At 46.6% G+C, this 11,192-nt stretch overlaps 1 protein-coding gene across 1 annotated transcript in view; it reads right to left on the bottom strand.

Annotated features, from left to right (window-relative positions):
- Positions 1 to 11,192, bottom strand: part of KCNJ1 (potassium inwardly rectifying channel subfamily J member 1) — an 88,598-nt gene that overhangs the window by 41,666 nt on the left and 35,740 nt on the right. The window lies entirely within an intron of this gene.

Here is an 11,192-nt window from a genome sequence, read left to right as displayed (position 1 = left end):
TGCAAAGCGTCTTTTCACTAGTGCAAAGTGTCTTTTTACTGCCAACAAACACCCCACAACTGTAAAACATGCACAATTGCAACTGTATACAGATAGTCATACACACAAAATTCACCTGAATTCAAGCACTTAATATATTCAGAATGCACCTAGATTGAACCATTTAATACACCTAAAAGGGCACCTACATTCAAAACGTTAAATACATCTAATATGCACCTAGATTCAAACATTTCATACATCCAACATGCACCCAGAATCAAAACATCAGGTGCACCTAAGGTCAGCCAGATTCAGAACGAATTCTGCGTATAAAAGCCCCCAGATTCAAGACTTCCCTGCACTTAGTATGCACCTAGATTGAGAGCATTTCATTAACTTAGATGCAGCAGTATATATGTAGTAGTCGTGAGTGCACTCTAAGTTCAGAGCATGTGCAGAAGCTGAAATGCACTTGAGAATCAAAAAATATGTTGTACACGAGATGCGGCATGTATGTAGTTGCACTGGAATTGATCTAGCGGTTGCTAAGGGCAACTACAAGGTGTACCAGTTTCAGTGAGGCAGAGAGAGAGGCAAAGAACTTTGTTCTGATAGGGTAGAAATAGAGACGTGGGTATTCTGGAGTACCGAAAGGCAGTGTTCCCCTACCTTACCACCTTCCCTGGCTTGTAGCGGTGGATTCATCCAAGTGTGACACATTGTGCACATGGACGTCATTTAGGGGTCGCCAGGGGTTGCAGTTGCGACCCCTGAGGTCTCCCTTGCTACCCCTGTGGTCTCTCTTGCTACCACTAAAAAAATGCAAACAAATAACGTTTCTTTTTTTCTTTTTTCTTTTTTTGCATTGAGGCTCATTCACTGTGGCCAGTAGCATGTGGCTCTTTGTTTCTGGAATGGCTGGTTTTCTGATGGCTGTAGCCGGTAAGACAGCTGAGTAGAGTGCTCGCTGCTGCAATGTGTGTGCGATCTGCAAGTTGCAGGTTCGACTCCCAGCAAGGTCAACTCATCATTTCATCCTGCTGAGGTTGATAAAATGAGTACCAACACAGTACTCATTTGGGTGATTTGTACTCACAGTTGGGTGATTTTGTCTGTATATTTGTTTTTTATGAAGCGCTTAAGTATAAGTGCTATATAATAACACATCATTATGGTTTTGCCTTGGACGTCTGCTTGCATTCACAGTAATTTGGTAATATGGGCCTATGTGGGGTGATATTAATGATACAAATAGGTGATCCATTCTTGTGTGAAATGTATATCACTTTAGTGTGATATTGTAACCATATTTTTCATAGTGTACACAGAAACAAACATATGTGATGCCACTTACTGTTTTGTCGTGGGGTGAGAGGTCGTGTTCCATCACTTCCCGTGATGTCACTTCGGGGTGGGGCAGTGAGGTCATCAGAGATCAATGGTCATGTGATGTGACTTCGGCTGCCTCTGGCATTTTGGTGAAATGAGGTCCTGATTGTGCACCCTCAGATATGTCTTGGTGCGGCCAAAGGCCCACCCTCAGAAACTACCAAGGTGCGGCAAATTGCCCACCCTCCAATTCATGGTGGCCTAGGGATTTCCAGCTATGGATATGATTGGATATGATTCAGTTCAAGATGCTCGTGGGAATAGCCAAGTCTTAAGGACCTTTCGGAAAGGTTGTGTAGTCCTGTGTGTACCAACGTGGGGTGGCAGTGAATTCCAGATAGTGGGTGCAAGGACGGAAAAGGTGGAGCCTCCAATTCTGGGTGATTTGGAGGAGGGGATCCCTTGAAGAAGAGGTGTGCGTAATCTCAGGTTTGTAGTTGGGTGGCCGTGGTGATTGTGCTTAATATCAGGTTTCTAGTTGGGTGGTGGTGGTGATTGTGCTTATTCTCAGGTTTCTAGTAGGGTGGCCGTGGTGATTGTGCTTAATCTCAGGTTTCTAGTGTGGTGGCCGTGGTGATTGTGCTTAATCTAAGGTTTCTAGTAGGGTGGCTGTGGTGATTTTGCTTAATCTCAGGTTTCTAGTAGGGTGGCTGTGGTGATTGTGCTTAATCTCGGGTTTCTAGTAGGGTGGCCATGGTGATTGTGCTTAATCTCAGGTTTATAGTAGGGTGGCCGTGGTGATTGTGTTTAATCTCAGGTTTATAGTAGGGAGGCACTGGTGATTGTGACTAATCTTGGGTTTCTAGTAGGAAGGCCGTGGTGATTGTGCTTAATCTCGGGTTTCGAGTAAGGTGGCCATGGTGATTGTGCTAAATCTGAGGTTTCTAGTAGGGTGGCCGTGGTGATTGTGCTTAATCTCATGTTTCTTGTAGGGTGGCTGTGGTGTTTGTGCCTCAAGTTTCTAGTAGGGTGGCTGTGGTGATTGTGCTTAATCACAGGTTTCTAGTAGGGAGGCCGTGGTGATTGTGCTTAATCTCGGGGTTTCTAGTAGGGTGGTCATGGTGATTGTGCTTAATCTCGGGTTTCTAGTAGGGTGGCCGTGGTGATTGTGCTTAATCTCAGGTTTCTAGTAGGGTGGGCATGGTGATTGTGCTTAATCTCAGGTTTCTAGTAGGGTGGCTGTGGTGATTGTGCTTAATCTCAGGTTTCTAGTAGGGTGGCTGTGGTGATTGTGCTTAATCTCGGGTTTCTAGTAGGGTGGACGTGGCGATTGTGCTTAATCTCAGGTTTCTAGTAGGGTGGCTGTGGTGATTGTGCTTAATCTCAGGTTTCTAGTAGGGTGACCGTGGTGATTGTGCTTAATCTCAGGTTTCTAGTAGGGTGGCCGTGGTGATTGTGCTTAATCTCGGGTTTCTAGTAGGGTGGACGCGGTGATTGTGCTTAATCTCAAGTTTCTAGTAGGGTGGCAGTGGAGATTGTGCTTAATCTCAGGTTTCTAGTAGTGTGGCCGTGGTGATTGTGCTTAATCTATCTTGGGTTTCTAGTAGGGTGGCCGTGGTGATTGTGCTTAATCTCGGGTTTCTAGTAGGGTGGCCGTGGTGATTGTGCTTAATCTCGGATTTCTAGTAGGGTGGACATTGATTGTGCTTAATCTCAGGTTTCTAGTAGGGTGGCTGTGGTGATTGTGCTTAATCTCAGGTTTCTAGTAGGGTGGACGTGGTGATTGTGCTTAATCTCAGGTTTCTAGTAGGGTGGACGTGGTGATTGTGCTTAATCTCAGGTTTCTAGTAGGGTGGCAGTGGTGATTGTGCTTAATCTCAGGTTTCTAGTAGGGTGGCCGTGGTGATTGTGCTTAATCTTGGGTTTCTTGTAGGGTGGCCGTGGTGATTGTGCTTAATCTCGGGTTTCTAGTAGGGTGGCTGAGGTGATTGTGCTTAATCTCGGATTTCTAGTAGGGTGGACATTGATTGTGCTTAATCTCAGGTTTCTAGTAGGGTGGCCATGGTGATTGTGCTTAATCTCGGGTTTCTAGTAGGGTGGACGTGGTGATTGTGCTTAATCTCAGGTTTCTAGTAGGGTGGCCGTGGTGATTGTGCTTAATCTCAGATTTCTAGTAGGGTGGACATTGATTGTGATTAATCTCAGGTTTCTCATAGGGTGGCCGTGGTGATTGTGCTTAATCTTGGGTTTCTAGTAGGATGGCCGTGGTGACTGTGCTTAATCTCGGGTTTCTAGTAGGGTGGCCGTGGTGATTGTGCTTAATCTCAGATTTCTAGTAGGGTGGACATTGATTGTGATTAATCTCAGGTTTCTAGTAGGGTGGCAGTGGTGATTGTGCTTAATCTCAGGTTTCTCATAGGGTGGCCGTGGTGATTGTGCTTAATCTTGGGTTTCTAGTAGGATGGCCGTGGTGATTGTGCTTAATCTCGGGTTTCTAGTAGGGTGGCCGTGGTGATTGTGCTTAATCTCAGATTTCTAGTAGGGTGGATATTGATTGTGCTTAATCTCAGGTTTCTAGTAGGGTGGCCGTGGTGATTGTGCTTAATCTTGGGTTTCTAGTAGGATGGCCGTGGTGATTGTGCTTAATCTCGGGTTTCTAGTAGGGTGGCCGTGGTGATTGTGCTTAATCTCAGATTTCTAGTAGGGTGGACATTGATTGTGATTAATCTCAGGTTTCTAGTAGGGTGGCCGTGGTGATTGTGCTTAATCTTGGGTTTCTAGTAGGGTGGCCGTGGTGATTGTGCTTAATCTCGGGTTTCTAGTAGGGCGGCCGTGGTGATTGTGCTTAATCTCGGGTTTCTAGTAGGGTGGCCGTGGTGATTGTGCTTAATCTCAGATTTCTAGTAGGGTGGATATTGATTGTGCTTAATCTCAGGTTTCTAGTAGGGTGGCCGTGGTGATTGTGCTTACTCTTGGGTTTCTAGTAGGGTGGCCGTGGTGATTGTGCTTAATCTCCGATTTCTAGTAGGGTGGACATTGATTGTGCTTAATCTCAGGTTTCTAGTAGGGTGGCCGTGGTGATTGTGCTTAATCTTGGGTTTCTAGTAGGGTGGCCGTGGTGATTGTGCTTAATCTCGGGTTTCCTGTAGGATGGCCGTGGTGATTGTGCTTAATCTCGGGTTTCTAGTAGGGTGGCCGTGGTGATTGTGCTTAATCTCAGATTTCTAGTAGGATGGACATTGATTGTGCTTAATCTCAGGTTTCTAGTAGGGTGGCCGTGGTGATTGTGCTTAATCTTGGGTTTCTAGTAGGGTGGCCGTGGTGATTGTGCTTAATCTCAGATTTCTAGTAGGGTGGACATTGATTGTGCTTAATCTCGGATTTCTAGTAGGGTGGACATTGATTGTGCTTAATCTCAGGTTTCTAGTAGGGTGGCCATGGTGATTGTGCTTAATCTCGGGTTTCTAGTAGGGTGGACGTGGTGATTGTGCTTAATCTCAGGTTTCTAGTAGGGTGGCCGTGGTGATTGTGCTTAATCTCAGATTTCTAGTAGGGTGGACATTGATTGTGATTAATCTCAGGTTTCTCATAGGGTGGCCGTGGTGATTGTGCTTAATCTTGGGTTTCTAGTAGGATGGCCGTGGTGATTGTGCTTAATCTCGGGTTTCTAGTAGGGTGGCCGTGGTGATTGTGCTTAATCTCAGATTTCTAGTAGGGTGGACATTGATTGTGATTAATCTCAGGTTTCTAGTAGGGTGGCAGTGGTGATTGTGCTTAATCTCAGGTTTCTCATAGGGTGGCCGTGGTGATTGTGCTTAATCTTGGGTTTCTAGTAGGATGGCCGTGGTGATTGTGCTTAATCTCGGGTTTCTAGTAGGGTGGCCGTGGTGATTGTGCTTAATCTCAGATTTCTAGTAGGGTGGACATTGATTGTGATTAATCTCAGGTTTCTAGTAGGGTGGCCGTGGTGATTGTGCTTAATCTTGGGTTTCTAGTAGGGTGGCCGTGGTGATTGTGCTTAATCTCGGGTTTCTAGTAGGGCGGCCGTGGTGATTGTGCTTAATCTCGGGTTTCTAGTAGGGTGGCCGTGGTGATTGTGCTTAATCTCAGATTTCTAGTAGGGTGGACATTGATTGTGCTTAATCTCAGGTTTCTAGTAGGGTGGCCGTGGTGATTGTGCTTACTCTTGGGTTTCTAGTAGGGTGGCCGTGGTGATTGTGCTTAATCTCCGATTTCTAGTAGGGTGGACATTGATTGTGCTTAATCTCAGGTTTCTAGTAGGGTGGCCGTGGTGATTGTGCTTAATCTTGGGTTTCTAGTAGGGTGGCCGTGGTGATTGTGCTTAATCTCGGGTTTCCTGTAGGATGGCCGTGGTGATTGTGCTTAATCTCGGGTTTCTAGTAGGGTGGCCGTGGTGATTGTGCTTAATCTCAGATTTCTAGTAGGATGGACATTGATTGTGCTTAATCTCAGGTTTCTAGTAGGGTGGCCGTGGTGATTGTGCTTAATCTTGGGTTTCTAGTAGGGTGGCCGTGGTGATTGTGCTTAATCTCGGGTTTCTAGTAGGGTGGCCGTGGTGATTGTGCTTAATCCTGGGTTTCTAGTAGGGTGGCCGTGGTGATTGTGCTTAATCTCGGGTTTCTAGTAGGATGGCCGTGGTGATTGTGCTTAATCTCGGGTTTCTAGTAGGGTGGCCGTGGTGATTGTGCTTAATCTCAGATTTCTAGTAGGGTGGACATTGATTGTGCTTAATCTCAGGTTTCTAGTAGGGTGGCCGTGGTGATTGTGCTTACTCTTGGGTTTCTAGTAGGGTGGACATTGATTGTGCTTAATCTCAGGTTTCTAGTAGGGTGGCTGTGGTGATTGTGCTTAATCTACGGTTTCTAGTAGGGTGACCGTGGAGATTGTGCTTAATCTCAGGTTTCTAGTAGGGTGGCCGTGGTGATTGTGCTTAATCTCAGGTTTATAGTAGGGTAGCAGTGGTGATTTTCTGTTGTAGATATTTTGTACCTATCTTGTGCAGTGCTCCGTGAGTGATGGACATGACTTTGAAAGTGATCCGCCTTCCAATAGGGAGCCATGGAGTGTGCGGAGTATGGGTGAAATGGGGTCTCTTCTGCCTAGGGCAAGGAGAATCCTGGCTTGTTTCGGGGGTTTAATTTGAACGCCTACTACGTTCTAGGGAGTGGTTTTCTGATTTGAGGGATTTGAGGAGGTGGGTGAAGCACCTGGGTAAGAGACCCTGGAGTGAGGGTGTGGATCTAGAGGGGGAGAATGGTAGTAGTGCATTGGAGAGCTGTGTGTCAAAGAGGTAGAGATCCAGATGTGCAAAGGTAGGTTGGTGGCGGTCCTATGAGGGGGGGTGAGGGTGTCCAGAGGGAGAAGGGAATGGCTAAGTGGTCTGTCCAAATGATTGGTCGAGGGGGAGAGGTGGAGATGAGGTTGGTTGAGCTAAAGATGGAGTTGAGGGTGTGTCTAGCAGTGTGGGTAGGGCCTGCTGGATAAGGTTGAGGGCTTCCAGGTTGTCTAAGAGACGATGGGGCATGGGGTATTTGAGGGCATCGAACCAGATTTTGAACTCTGCCAGTAGGGAGAGAGAGGGACGGGCGATCAATATGGCTACTAGGGAGTCACAAAGGGCGTTGACAAAGTGGCTGTCAAATGTGGGTGGCTTGTACGTGAGTAAGAAACTGTGGGTGTCTGAGGGGGGGATGGAGAGTTCAATTAGGAGTGATTGACACTCCAAACTGCAAGGCTGTGCTTCGGAGTGTGAGATGGTTCAGTGAGGTCTGTGTAGGATGTCCATTCCACCTCCTCTCTTGGACCTGTTGTGGGTGATGAGTGTAAATTCAGGGGGGAACGCTTTGTGTGCAATGGGTTGGAAGTCGTCCGAGAACCAGATTTCTATGATGAACATGAGGTCTGGGTTTTCTGAGGTGACAAAGTCAAAGAGGCTATGTCTGTTTTGGAGACAGATCGAGCATTGATGAGCATGCAGGTGAGTTGTAGGGATGGGAGAGGGTGTGCAGGTTGGGTGCATTGGATTGATGCAGTGTTGGGGTGGAGTCCACCGTGGAGGCTTTGTGAGTGAGTTTGAGTGGAGTGGAATAATGGGAGAGGAGTTAGTGGAAAGGGGGTTTGTGAAGTCCTGGGTTTGGGAAATAGTCGAATGTCAGAGAGGTGTAGAAACAGAGGAGTGTTTGGGAGGGTTTCAGTTGTAGTTCCAGAGGTTGATGGGTTTTCTGAGGAGTGTGCACTGCGCTGGGGGAGGCGTTGGATATGTTAGTTATGGGATATGGTCGGGGTGGAGTCAGATCAGGGGAGGTGATGCAGTGCTCTGTTGTCTGCGAGGGGTGGTTTTGCCTGTGGACAATAGGTGTTTGGACATCCGTCAAATAGGGATTTAACTGGGCCTGGGTGTAAGGTGGGCATGGCAACATTATTTGTAGCATGAGTGTGGATAGATGACTGGTGCAAGGTGGGGGAAGCCTGCAGGGATGTGGTGGTGTGGGAGTTGCAGGCTCTATGCTTTGCGGTGTGCTTGGGTGCCTGTGGTGTGTGTGAAAGGGATGGAGGGTCTGCTGGGGAGAGGTTGCTTACAAGGGTTTCGGTGAGGGCTAGTCGGGCGACTCTTAGGGACGGGAAGGCTGAGGTAGAAGGTGATGTGGAGGAGAGAGGGTCGAGGGGGGCAGGGAAGGGGGAGGGATAGGATGAGTTTGACAGCTGAAGGCAGTTTGTTGGCAGATGAGGTACACGTTGGGTCCCTTGAAATCTGAGGTGGGGTTGTTGGGGGGGGATGAGGCCGGGAGGGAGGGACAGTGTTATCCAGGCAGGCAGGGAGGTGGGGGTTAGGGAGTGGGGGAATGTTTGTCCTTTTATGCACCAGCGTGCTGCCCTGGAATGAGAGATGGTGTGGAGTGGGTGGGTGGGCAAGAGGTCAAGTGTAGAGGTGAGAAGTGAGCTTTCTTGGATGAGGGGTCTGTCTAGAGGGTGAGTTGGGCAAATGTGGGGGGGTGAGTCTGCCTCTGGTGCACCAGAGTGCCCCTGTGGACTGTGAATTGGTTGTAATGGTAGCTTTAGGTGCCTGAAAGCTGTGCTTGAAACCCCAGCAAGATTTTAATATGAACAAAGCCTAAACACTGCCAGATTCAAATATGAACATTGCTTGGAAAAAACAGCTAGATTCAAATATTAAAATATGAACAGTGCCTGGAAAATACAGCTAGATTCAAATATTCAAATATGAACAGTGCCTTACAGCTAGAATCAAATATGATCAGTGCCTGGACAACACAGCTAGATTCAAATATTCAAATATGAACAGTGCCTGGAAAACACAGCTGGATTCAAATATGAACAGAGCCGAAACAAAGCTAAATTCAAATATGAGCAGTGCCTGGAAAACAAAGCTAGATTCAAATTTGTACAGAGACTAAACACGGTCAAATTCAGTTATGAACAGTGCCTGGAAAACACAGCTAGATTCACATTTTTACAGAGCCTAAACACGGCTAGATTCAGTTATGAAGAGTACCTGGAAAAGACAGCTAGATTAAAATATTGACTTAACCTGGAAAACACAGCTAGATTCAAATATGAAGAGAGCCGAAACACAGCTAAATTAAATATGAACAGTGTCTAATATGCAGTTAGAAATTAGGTGTGAGCAGAGCCTGGAAACAACATCTAGATGCATGGTGTACTTAGTTATTCAAGCATACAACCTTTTTAGCCCAGATATATTTGTCAATTAGAAAGATCTGTGGTCATACTTATGTTCCCACAATGCTCTTAGATTTTATGCAAAACAGTCAGGAATCTTCATTGGTGCTTTTCCCCCATTTCCCTTTCACTGGGGCATTTCAGAAAAGTACAGTAGAGGTCTATTAGAATGTCCATCTTGGAAATATACACTATCAGTGTCTCTGTCACCTCTCTTGTAAATGGAATACACCATACTTGTGATGGCTGCATTCAAACAGGAGAAAAGCAATGACAATATGTATCACCAAACAACAGACTGACCCCCACCTCAGAGGATTCCTCTGTCACTGCTACTTTTAATCTACTTTTAACCAATACAAACACAGCACCACTATCAAGAAATCTACATTTCTTCCCTGTTGACACTGCTGTCAGCAACCGCTCGAGCGTATCTCGAAAATGAGCACCTAATAACAGTTCACTCACTTACTCACTCACAGAGAGACATAGAAATTGATTGAGATGAAGGGATGGAGAGAGAGATTGTCCATTCAAGCACTGGGCACTGGTGCATACATTGGTATGTCAGTCTAGCAACTTTAGAGGGCTCTAAGTAGCAGCTATATTGCATCCCAAAAAAGCCCCAATATGTCTCAGTCAGGGCAACAAGATACTAACTTGAAACTTGCAGATTACCAACAGCTCTCTGAGCAGTTACATTAACTCAATCAGTTGTATTACCATCAGTCATCAAAGGTCTGGCACCCCTTAGATGCACCTTCCTCTCACTTCTTTTCAATTGCTCGCTGACCCCCGGATGCTCCCTGTCTCCTTTAGGGTACCCTATAACCACAAAACTGATGGGTGGAAGGTTTTGAATGAATCTGAACCACTGGTTTTGCTCTGGGCAACCTTCCACACCACCGTGTTTTCACCTGTCTGTGCCATTGCTAAACGGGTTCAGCCATATGCAAATCAGTCTGATATTTCCACCAATGTGTACAGTCCTGCCCTAACTACTAGGCCAGGTTTCCTCTGCACGGAAACACAAGCAACCCCAGACATGTTTCAGCCTTGTTGGTCCTCCTCAGTGAGGTGCAGCTTAGGTCCCTATGGCGCAGCGAGCAAGGGACCCACGTCTGGGCATACCCTCTCTCACATAGTGAGACAGACTATAACCACAAAAGTGATAGGTGGAAGGTTTTGAATGAATCTGAACCACTGGCATTCTCCTGGGCAACCTTCCACACCAAAGTTGTTTAGCCCGTCTGCGTCACTGCAAAAGGGGTCTAGCCATTTACACTCAGTCAGGTACTGCCACCAATGGTAGTAGCACTTCCCGAACTGCTTGGCTCGGTCCCCTCTATATGGAAACGCAAGCTCCTTCCACACCACTGATGACACAAAAAATCACCTCCTCCCCCTGCTCCCCTCCACAAATTATCTTCATGCATCACTGACTGCCTTTCCACTTTATGCCACTAGATGGAGCTACACTGCCTCTGATGCATGATGATGAATGAATGATGATCACTCTTCCAAAATTGAAGTGATCTAAACCCCCTTCCATCTCCTCTGTGAAACAAGAGGCGATCCCCTCCTATCTTCTTCAACGCCAATCCCTTTCTTTCCCTGGAAAGGGAGGACCCTCTGACCACGTTTGAATATAAGCCAGCTTTCAGTGTAGGGAAATGGCTGAACGCGTCTCATAGCATATTGTGGAACACAGTACCTGGAACAATCTAGGTCAGGGGTCTGCAACCTTTGCCTCGCCAGAGGTTTTGGACTACAACTGCCATCCACCCTAGCCAGCATTGTCAATGGTGGCGTAGAATGAGAGATGTAGTCCCAAACGTCTGGAGAGCCACAGTTTGCAGACCCCTGCTCTAGGTAAAACGTAGTCAGTGCCTGGCAGGTGACTTGTCTTTACATCAGTGGAAGGGTCATAGTAGGTCTTTGCATTGGCTTAAAGCATTGACTCAGGAGTATTGATTTTGCTCCTTTTCAGGGATTAAAGAAAGCAGAATAAAAGGTCAGAAGGGGCATTGTTTAAAAAAGGGATAAGGCGAGTGTTCTCCCTGTTTGAAAGTAAACAAATACAATACCTCTACACAGAATATTTTACATGAAAAGACAAGGGGGTGCAGTGCATGGGATGCAGAGCAAGGGAAAGGGGA

The sequence above is a fragment of the Ambystoma mexicanum genome, chromosome 9, assembly GCF_040938575.1.
Source record: "Ambystoma mexicanum isolate Mex_15411 chromosome 9, UKY_AmexF1_1, whole genome shotgun sequence".
Classification (NCBI taxonomy): Eukaryota; Metazoa; Chordata; class Amphibia; order Caudata; family Ambystomatidae; genus Ambystoma; species Ambystoma mexicanum.
Note: the sequence above shows the minus strand (reverse complement) of the source record. Positions and strands in the feature narration are given on the sequence as shown.